This window comes from Etheostoma spectabile, chromosome 1 (assembly GCF_008692095.1).
Source record: "Etheostoma spectabile isolate EspeVRDwgs_2016 chromosome 1, UIUC_Espe_1.0, whole genome shotgun sequence".
NCBI lineage: Eukaryota > Metazoa > Chordata > Actinopteri > Perciformes > Percidae > Etheostoma > Etheostoma spectabile.
The window spans coordinates 23,936,391-23,947,661 of record NC_045733.1 but is presented as its reverse complement, the minus strand read 5'-3'; the positions used below and the strand labels follow the sequence as shown (position 1 = coordinate 23,947,661).

The window sequence follows — 11,271 nt, the reverse complement described above, 5'->3', positions numbered from 1 at the left end:
GTTGGGTTGTTGGGAGGTTGTTTCTAAAATAGAAGATACAAAAAGCTTTACAACACTCAAAAACACACATATAGTCTTTACAACCAGCCAATCTCGGTTAATTAGTAGCTCATTGGTAGCTGGTGCATTACCGTGTTGTAGAGCTCCTCTAGCCGACTGATTGTCAGGAAACGGTGCATGCTTACACCGTTTTCTATGAGCAACTTGACAAAATCCACCCTGTCCATCACGAGTGCATCCAGCATTGCTTGCTCCAGGGAGCTCACCTATACACACAAAAGGTAAAAATGTTGTTATGAACCATATTTCAATAGCAATAATCTATAAAACAACCAAATTAGGGAGAATACCAGAAATCTTTCCACATTACAAAAAAACCCACATGCACACAAGAAAAATAAATACATATCATCTATCCTCCTATTAAAGGAAAAGCCAGGATTCCCCCAAGTTTCAAAATAAACATAAGCACTGAGGGCAGCTTATGAAGACAACTGTAACATGGTTAATTTTACAGTCAAAACAAGCAGTTCATGGCAGCCTGCCCGACTCCAGTCCCCCAGCTCCTCAGACGGCAGATTGTGGTTAGCAAAGATTCTGGGGTCATTTTGGGCAAGGCTTGGAGCTAATGCTCAGCTAAGCAAACCTCTGTGAAAGATGAGGCATGCAGAAACACACAAGCACACATACGTACCAGAAGCTGCTGTCCATACACAAACACATGATTCTTGGCAATGTCTACCCGGTCCCAGGCCAGTGTCAGGACCAGCTGATCGAAGGCAGATACATTTGTGCCTGAAATACACAGATACAGCCATGTGTATTTATTACTGATATTAATTCACATACAAGTAAAACCTTATTTACTGTTTATTGTCTGTTAGCCAGCTAACATTAGTTAGAGGATTAGTAATGCAGGGCAAGGGCAGATATACAGTCAATTACACACTAATACAACAGATTACACTACAAAGTAAATCCCTGTTCAGTCCACTGCTCTCTTCCACACTAATCTGGTTTATTGTCCTCTAGGACCCGTCTGAATCAAATGATCATAATCACTGTACACAGAATTGATTTTGTGGATGTCAAATAAAAATCCAGCGGGAATTTGAAAAGACTAAAAGTACTAAATTAAATTCCAAATAGCCTCATAATAACTCAGGTGGTCTGCTTAAAAATCCACAAGTAAAAACACAAGTTTTCAGCAATGTCATTTCTTGTGACTCTTTTAAACTTCCCATTTAATATCCAAATCCAAAGAGTGAAACACAGAAATATCTTTAAGCAGCACTCAATATTTTCTTTAAATAACAGAACTTTTGTACTTTTGAAGAGTTGCTGTTCTACCAGGATAACTGCCACTGTCAGCCACTGTCTTTTGTCTACAGTCACTCAAAAATTACTTGCTTTAGCCGCGACATACATTCAGTGGAAAACACCAATCATTGAGGTTTTTTTCCCCATCTTCCATTATGCCAACAACAAAAGGACATATCCTCTACAGCTTCATGAAAACAAAGTTGCTCAGGTGAATGTCTGACTTTTTCTCTTTTTCTAACAAACTGCACAGAAGAAGAGGAAAAAGACATCAGCTTAGTGACTGACAGTGTTGAAATAAGGAGGCCCTGTGAATGTGGGCAACATGATCTCCTCAGGAACACAAAGAGAAGAGCACCCAGGGGGAACGCTGTTCTCAAAGCATATCTATATCAGAGTGAAAACATTAAGAAGTTTTGTAATCTTTATTTCCCAATACCAACAACCTCAGCATATCAATAGACTGGGTAAACTTTATGTGACTTTTGTGACTCAGTTCTTTTATTAAAGAAATTGGGGGCAAAAAAATGATTTAGAGATAAATCATCTACTAACCTTGGAGTAAAGCCCTCAGAATGGCTACGTCAATGTCCTGGTGCTCCTCGGAGCTGATGTGAAACACAGTGATCTGTTTTCCAAGAAACAAGATAGCACTTATCAACATGTTCCCACAGACATTATCCAGATGTTTCAAGAGTTTGGGATATATTTTACTCTATAAAAAATAAAAAATAAAAACTAACTAACTGTGGGACCATCACAGTTGTCTCTGTGGCAGTGGTTCAATGGGTTCATTTAGTTAAGCTGTTGTACTTTCTTTTTTTCTTCAGGGGCTTTTGTATTTGGTTTTCAGGAATTTTATTAAATGAATCTGATCTTTGCAAGTTTATTTTACTGCAGCACTAATTGAAATGGGAATAAATAAGAACTGAACATGAATGACAAGAAGTGTATAAAAGTGTTTAAAACAAGCATGAATGTACCAATTCTTTGCTCTTCATGCACTCCATCAGAGTCTGAAAGAGATGGATGGCATCACTGTGGCTGAAGTTAAAGGTTTTCTTGATGGTTGCGATGATGTCAGTCTCCACTCCATCAGGAAGACTACTGTAGAACAATTACAGTATTACATGGTTACGGTCACACTGCTCAAACCCACACAGCTGTAAAACATTTAAATATAGGTTTTGATTCCCGCACAGTGCTTTGATCTCTAGAAAACACATTACGTGAATGCCTCCAATAGGGTTCAAAGAGTAATAGACTGCACCTAGACTCTATGCATGCAGTGCTTGTGCAGCCTTATATTGCTGCAGTATACATAATGTGGTTTGGAAACATGATTATATACCATATAATACTCTTTGCATTTAAATACAAAGAGTATTTAAATGCTTTATTTATTAGTTCTTTTATTTTAGTTTTTTTCTAAATGTTTTCCCCAGTATATTTTGGGGTGGGAGGAGTGATTTAAATGTATTTTTGTTTCCTTCCATTATTTGGTATAGCTGAAACTATGGGGCTCTACATTAATGATGCCATCAATCTGGGACTGGTCTTTTGTTGAAAAAATACAGTTGCCACCGGGCCCAACAACTTTTCTGGGGGAAACCCTATATTCCATTTCCTTTTTTCTGTTAAATAACCTTGAAAGGAATGGATAAACCTTAGATTGTGCTTCTCTGTATCTGTGCAGGTTTCCTGTGATAGGCTATAATAAAACCCTACCTTTTTGTTTAAACGCTATTTGGATCACTGTCCAAGATAACCAAACTATTAAATCAAACAACTAGATTGTGTTTATGGATACCTTCTACATTGAAGAAGTGGCTGTGTGCATTTTGCAGCGTGTGTGCAAGCCTGTCAGCTGATAACTTTTAACTACACTATCACAAGTTCAACTTTTTCAACTCTATTATAACAGACTTGGCTGTGGCTGGGTTGTTAAAAATCCTTCTGGGACAGAAATAGATAAGAGCCACCAACGACGCTGCCATCAAAGGAATGGCAAAAAAAAAAAAAAAAAAAGAAGATCATCGCTGTCTACAACACAGTAAATGATTCATCACTAACAGCATCATACTGCCATTTTATTTGACCAATTCTCCAACTTTCAGCAAAAATCGAAATATTTAATAAAATACATGCTGAAGCCTTGATTTCCTTTAAGTCTCTCTAGGGAACCTACTACTACCTCCTTTCATTCCTTCCTTCCTTCCATAACGTCTGTCCATCATTTAATTTGCCATTACAAAAATAAATAAATAAATAAATATAAATCAATCAAGAATAAAACAGCATATGGTGAGATTTAGCTTCGGCACACAGTTGTCCCACCCCCCCCCCCCCCCCCTCCCAGTCCTCTGTGTGTGCGTGTGTGTTGTGACGTGCCAATGGCTGCGTGGAAGCTGTGTGGGAGTTGCTGTGTGGAACAATACTGCAATTGGGGTTGTGTGAACCACTTCCTTTTGGGTTATGCCTTTGTTAAAAGATTTAGCTGTTCAGTTTTACTTTTTGTACTAAATAGCTTTTCCGTTGAAGATTGCTTTAAGTTGATTTGTTAGATTTAAATAAAATAAAATGAACTGTTGTAGCTTAAACTGTTACCGCCTTTCCTTTGGTTTCCCCCGGATTATTTAGTTTTAGTGTCCTCCACCCCAGACACGATAAGGTCTAATTGTGTGTGTGTGTGTGTGTGTGTGTGGGTGTGTGGTGTGTGTGTGGGGTGTGTGTGTGTGTGTGTGTGTGTTGTGTTGTGTGTGGGTGTGTGTGGGTGTGTGGGTGTGTGTGTGTGTGTGTGGGGGTTGGTGGTGTGTGTGTGTGTGTGTGTGTGTGTGTCCTACCCTCCTTCCTCAGTCTGCTTGTGGACATAGGCCAGTATGTCAGCAGCACGGCCAGTCCCCTCACACACCACCACTGGGACAGGAGGGGTCTCCTGAAGGTAGTCTAGCACGGTCAGGATCACATTGGGACCGCCCTCAAAGATCAGAGCCACAACAGGAACACCCTGACCAATTCCTACAAGAAGGAAGATGAAAAGTGGGCTCAGCTCTAATGTTATTTTACTAATACAGCTCCACCCAAGTGACAGTTTGTAAGACTTTGAGATGATAATAACTAGCTCACTGTTATCAACTAGTTTCTGCCAAAGAAAGACAAACTGACTTCATAAGGATTACACCTTGGAGTTTAGTGCTATATAAAGGGTATGTAATGATAACACACAATACTTTACATAATGTCTAATATAGGAATTAATGATGCCAAATAAATACTCAACTTTTGGTAGTTTCTACGTTATCCGTTTTAAGTTTTATTGGTTGCACTTCCTGAATTAAGTCAATTAAACTCAACTGCCATAATATATCACTGCTGAAGTTATTTAGATTTTTTTTAACTTAGATGTGTATAATTAAGATTGTGTTTTACCACAAAATGTAATCTATGACTTTCAGAAATGTTAAATCTTAAAAACATCCAGACAGCTTTTCTGACACCATCTGAATTACCCTGATGTATGCAACATGGCCCAAAGTGGTATTCACACACAAGTATACACACCAAGAGTATCTGCTGCACATACAGTATTTTGTTAACCAGATCTTAATGCTAATGAATGATATCCAGAAAATCTCATGCCATGGCAAAATTAACCTTTTTAACACATAAAATAGTCAGATATTTTATTTTTCCAGGAAGAAATCCATGTCAGTCCCTTTCTACAAGTCCTAATTTAGCCAGTAACACTTAACAGCCAGCACACAATGTCTTGAAGGAAGAGTTTAGTAAACTGTGTTTGCTTCAGTTTAATGAAACTGAGATGCAAACACTGTTTGGAGTAATTTGATGGTAATTTTATGCACCTTTGGTGGAGCTGTATATTAATAATTAATACATTATAAATAATAATTAATTGTCCTTGTCCACTGTCAATGAAATGTGTAGTCAAAACTAAAGTTATGTTCCAGCCTGCAGGAAGCCCGTTTGAGCATTAGTGAAATTTTCATGGAGATTTCTGACAGAACTCTATGTTCAATGGCCATCATTGGCAAGTTAAAGAGAAAGCATAACATAGAATTTTAAGATTTATTTTGGGGCATTTTAGGCCTTTTTTGCATAGGAAAGCTTAGACTTAAAAAAGGGAGAAAGAGGGGAAATGGCATGCAGAAAAGGGCCGAAGATTGGAGTTGAACATGCGGCCGCTGCATCGAGGAGTAAACCTCTATATATGGGCGCCCGCTCAACCAGGGGAGCTTACCAGGCGCCCGCACAACATAGAATTTAAGTTAATTTTTCTTGAAAGAAGGGGGCACTCTATTATTTAGGATTTAAGGGTCACATTTAAAATCATGTACAACACAGTGTGGAAGTGAACCTTTGTGATGTACAAATCCAAAGCCCCCAACAACAAAATGCCAAACTCAAGTTGGCAAATGTTTATTATGGGACACTCTTGATTTCAGTAATTTAGCAGGGCAAATGTGGTATTTTGACTAGGGGAGATGAGTGTTTCAGTAAGGTAAGGTTTCTGGCTTTCCAGACACAAACAATGACACTGCATTATCTCAGAAGAGTCCAAGACGCTGCAAAGGCGATGTCTTTCAAGAATCCAAGCACTGGAAACTATTGTATTGAAGTTTCAGTTTTTCTTACGCGTGTTTTTGGAGGTTGATGTGCTTTTCCAGGTCCCGCCGCAGTTGGACCTCAGCGCCGTACTTGCCTACTGTCCATCATCACCAGGAGGATGGGAATGCAGATGTTGAGAACGTTTAGTTTGCTTAGAGGTTCAGCAGTGTCTGATACGGAGCAACAATCTGCAGAGTTGACAGATTGGACACAAGAGAGTACAAGGAAAGAGGATAGGAGAGTGAGCAAAAAAAGAAAGGAAAAATGACTTCTGTTATCAATAAAAACAATCTGAGCTATAAAAAAATGAATGTCACAAAAAGAGAGGTTATTGGGTATTTAAGAAATTGCTATTGTCAAAGTATCAAGATCTTTCGAAATATTCTTGAACAAATTAAAGCTGCATCTTACGTCTCTGCCAATGAGATCGTTCCTGTTTTCAATGACTCCCCAGGATGCGATCCCGATAGTGCAAATTTTCTTTGATGATCTTGAACAGTGTACTTTGAGAGCGTCTCCCACATGTTTTGCCACACCTTTTGAAAGGATACATTAAACAATCAATGAACTGTCATTATTACTTTGACAGGAGTGTAAAGTTTTTTTTTTGCTACTTAACCTTTGCCATACCTCAATTAAAATCCCCCTCAGTATATATTTCCATAAAAATGTATGACCAGTAAAGGTGTGCTAGATACTGTAGATTCAAACCACGCTTGTAAAAACAAATAGCCAAGAAACCTGAGCTTCTGGGATCAAAATTCATTCCCAACAAGTACATTAGGCCTGGGGTTGTTTGTGAACCACAGTCCTCAGCTAATAGATCTCATGGTTTCAGCAGTAATTTGGGATCCAGGAGACCACCCCAACTGCTCAGGGTGCCTGAGGCATTAAAAGTAATCACTGGTCTGGGTAATTGACCCTGTGAGCAATGATTTAAACACTATGATCAGACCACACCATCTTAACGTTGCGCTGTGGCTGCAGACACACCTCGGCCACGACATAGCCAAATGACACGCTTAGAGCCCGGTATTAAAACTTCTGCTACATCAGCGCATGGGTGTTTGTGCAGGTTTGAGTACAATGTAAATGTGAGCGAGTGTTCATTTAGGGAATGTGTTAGGGAGCAGGGGGGGAAAGTAAAAGTTATTTAGCTGCAATATTTGTTCAAAAACAATAACACTGATTCTTTATAACACTCATTATTTTCCAATGAGCTAAACATTTATCCCATTATTCTGGACGTTTGTCATTTCTCATTCAAGACTAAAATAATCTCTCTCTGACTACATACCTGTGTTGACCCCTCCGGTGAGTATCCAGGCCCCGGTGGTGACTGCAGCTTTGATGAGGCCCTTGCCTACCACCTGCTTGAGGCGTGGGTGCAGTCAAAGTTCTGAACTCTCGTGGAGCAGACGATGAGGTCTTAGGAAGCTCCATATGCCACTCCTTCAGCATCAGCCGCAGGATGCTCTCTGGCGGCGAGTCGTGGCCAATGCCCACGTTTGCACAGATAAAAGAACAGCATGTTGACATGAACATATAAAGCAGAAACAAACAGCAACATCCGAGAAGCTAAAACCAAGCAGTGCTTGGTTGAAAAACGACTAATTGATTAATCATCTCATAGTGTCAGCTCTACATTTTAATAATGACCAGTAGGGGTGTTACAATTCATCAAATCCACGATTATAATTGACTTTCGATTTTAGGTCAAAATTTGATTAAATTTAAACATTTTTAGCACTCTATTATACTACTCTACTTCTACTATCAAATTTTACAACACCAATAACTTTAGGGAAACAGGAGGATTTTCCAGTTATCTTGTTTCTTTGTCATTGCCGACCCCGGTAGTGGCCATGGTGTCTTAAAAAGCAGCTGAAGGCTACTGGTAAGCTTTGCTGTGTCTTTAGGTGCAGGTTAAGTTACTGGTAAGCTACAATGTGTTGTCTTAGGATGCGCACAAGTAGACAGGATTAGAGGGAAAAATAAATACTAAGAGAATTGCCAATCCTGCTTTTGATTTTTGATGATAGAAATTATAATGCAACTTTGACTGATTTTTGGTTCAGAATGAAAATCAATCGTGAGACCCCTAATAATCAGTAATAAAGACTGGGGATAGACATGATCCTTCCAGTTTCCTTATTTTATTTTGAGTTTATTGGTTAACAATGACATACTAACACAATGTTGTTGGTGATGAAAGTAATTTGAGAAATCCTGCATATTACACTAATACATAGGGTTAAATATAGGTATATTAATGTTTTGTTCACAATGCATCTACACACATTTACATTTAAGAAAACACCTTAAAATACTGCGTTAGAGCATTCTTCAGCAATCCATTACAGTTATCAAGACTCACAAGATTTCTTTTTACATGAACAACATGCTCTCCAGCAGAGAAGAATTTGCCCTCCTACCTTGGCTTTGTATGAGTGAGACCCTCCCTGGAAATTGATGACACCGTAGGCATCAGTGGGACTCGCCTCTGTGTGTTTTTCCACCGACCACTCCTCCAGCTCGGGCATGGACAGGTTGGGGTTTTCACCCAGTTTCACGTCTGAATACTTCGTGGCCAAGCTGGCTGTAAAGCCAACATGCTGCCGCACCAGCCGTCCACAGCAGCATCTTGAGGTTGAACAGAAACACTTTCATTGATACTTATTCAAATTATACATCTTAATGCCCTGATACAGTAACCCGATAATGGGCTGTTGGACAGCCTGGCAAGGTCGGTGACTCGAGTCTGTTCGGTGTGTTCCGTGCCATCGTCTGTCGGAGGGGCCGGCGGCCTTCCTGACATGCTCGGTCAGAAGGTGGGCACTGCCGGCAGTCTGCCTCAAATGACCAATCTGATTGGTGGAGTGCTAACATGGAAACAACGTGCAGGAATAAGTGTGACTAGAGTCTCTCAAAATCTGACAAAAATCTTTTAAATTGACCTATGTTGATCTGAAATGAAGACAGATTCAGCAACTGCGTGGCCTTCTCGCTTCAAATGTTTTCAGACAACACGTTTTGGTGACCTATTTTAGTAAAATATGGGATTGTATTCTGAACAAGCCGCCATGACAGTCTGGCTTTGAATTTACAGAGAAACCAGACCCACATGATGCGTTTGTCTAATCAGCTGCCGTCGGCAATTGGCATTGCTTCGGTGGCCTCTAGTCAGTTCGACTGCCTTTTCGGACAACGGTCAGCCATCGGGTTAGTGCGTAAGTGCCCTTAGCAGCAATGTGGCAGAGCACAGCAGGTACAACAGAATGTAAACAATAGCACATGCTTAATTTAAGTCACATTTATAATTGCTGTAAGTAATAGATAGTTTAAAGAAGGCAGGGTTCAAAGTTAGCAGGCTGGTAGATTTGCTTCATTAACAAGCAAAACAAGCAATGGATATCTATTGAGTGGCTGGTCAATGTTGAACATGAACTAGCCATTTGGCTGGTGGATGAAATTAATGTATTTTGAACCCTGAAAGCAGGGAAATATCAAGGGGAAATGACTCTTTGTCTTGTCTTTTACCATACCATAAAATTATCTGCTAGAGGCAACGTTTTTAACAAAGTCAATGGAGCTAATGTTAGCTTAATTAGCTAGCTAGCTAGATTTGATACAATCTGCTATGGACCGGTATAATTTAAGATGACAAAATCAACGGTCTCTGGCTTGAAATACAAAGCCTGTTTGTCTACTTTTTTTCTGAAATAAAAAACACATTGTTCCAAGAATTTAAAATGTTAGATCTATTTATCACTATGAACTGCATATGTACACTTCATCGAAACATCCAAATCTCTCCCATCAATATAATTAAAAAAAAAAAAAAAAAAAAAAAACGTATCTTAACAACTTCTACTTTCAATGGCTCATCAATGTATTATTAATATTGATTAATGACCAATCTAAGCTTTTTTGTTTCCACACCTTTAATTATCTTAGGCAATGTGCATCCTGACATACAAGGACTGGAGGTTACATTTTACTTGTTAACTGGAATTGTAAAATAATTTGCCTGCAGGTCTTTTCTGGTGTGAAGTCAACTGGTTAGTATGGACTCTTGAAACTTAAAACTTCTCTTAAGACTTGTCCTGTCAGGTTACAAAGAATGAGGGGAACAAAGACCAAACAGATACTTACCGGACTAGCTGTTGACAAATCTGGCATCCTGGAAGGCATCTGAAACAAATTTCAGCAACATAATTAATCACTGATTTAAACGTAAATAAATACAAAACACCAAAATATAGAGTACATTTGCAAAGACACAAAGACAGTTATAATGGTCTGATCTGTTCTAGTAAGAAGAAAGCTCTCTGTAGACAGTTTGAGGACATTAAGGAAGGTTATTTGTCAGCTGGGCAGGCAGCCCATTTAGATTGGCCTTTAACCAAGAGAGCATTGTGAAACCTGCCAAAGGGACTCTCACTTTGATCACAGTCACATGCAGGCCTTTTGCCCCACGTTAAATGGGCCCATGTTCACTTATGCCTCCGAATCATCTTTGAGCAACAGCACGTACTGTAGTTAGCGGAGAAAATCCAGTGGCAAATAATTGATGTTAAAGAAAACACAGAATGATAAAGTAACCAAGTATTTTTGCGAGTTTACAAAAAGGAAGGTGTGCCACTTCTTGAAAGTGCAACTAAATAGTAGTAGTGCAACAGAAATGGCTTACATACAAAAGGAGGAGGTTCAACAGTAAGTACAACTGTAGGGAACTATTTAATTTTAAATGAATTCATTTTAGAAACGTTATGTTTTCTTTGACCATTTCTTTATAACTGAACATCGTTTACACCAGTTTTATTGAGCTATTTCATGTGTGCTTCTCATGAAACCAAATACATTGTGAATGAGTGGCCTGCATGCCAAGCCCATGTATAAATAATATGTTTTACAAATACAAATAATTAATTTAAATTTAACAGCCAACCAAAAGTGGGATTCCGATGTCATTGAATCTAATTAGTCATCCGGATGATGACCTCCAAACATCGTTAAATAGCAGACTAATAGAAATGAATAACACCTTTTTTTGTGATCAAATTTTTAAAATGTATGAATAACACTTAAGAAGATATGATACACAGGTCTATCACTGGTCTACCCCAGCACTTTAACACTGCAATTATAGTGACAGACATAAACATAAAAATTATGTGAAAAACAGACTAATTTACTCTTTAGAGAGTGGTGGTTAGGGTTTGGGCCTACTTTAACACACACCATTCAATTACACCGTTTCCATGGTTATCACCACAAGGCACACTACAGTACATCTAAGCACATACCTGTGGGGGTCCTTTG

At 38.9% G+C, this 11,271-nt stretch overlaps 1 protein-coding gene and 1 pseudogene across 1 annotated transcript in view; both read right to left on the bottom strand.

Annotated features, from left to right (window-relative positions):
- Nucleotides 1–11,271, bottom strand: part of LOC116689707 (transient receptor potential cation channel subfamily M member 7) — an 89,912-nt gene that overhangs the window by 5,921 nt on the left and 72,720 nt on the right. The gene's annotated exons all lie outside the window — the stretch shown is intronic.
- LOC116692235 (transient receptor potential cation channel subfamily M member 7-like) overlaps nucleotides 3–11,271 on the bottom strand; it is a 19,710-nt pseudogene continuing 8,441 nt past the window's right edge.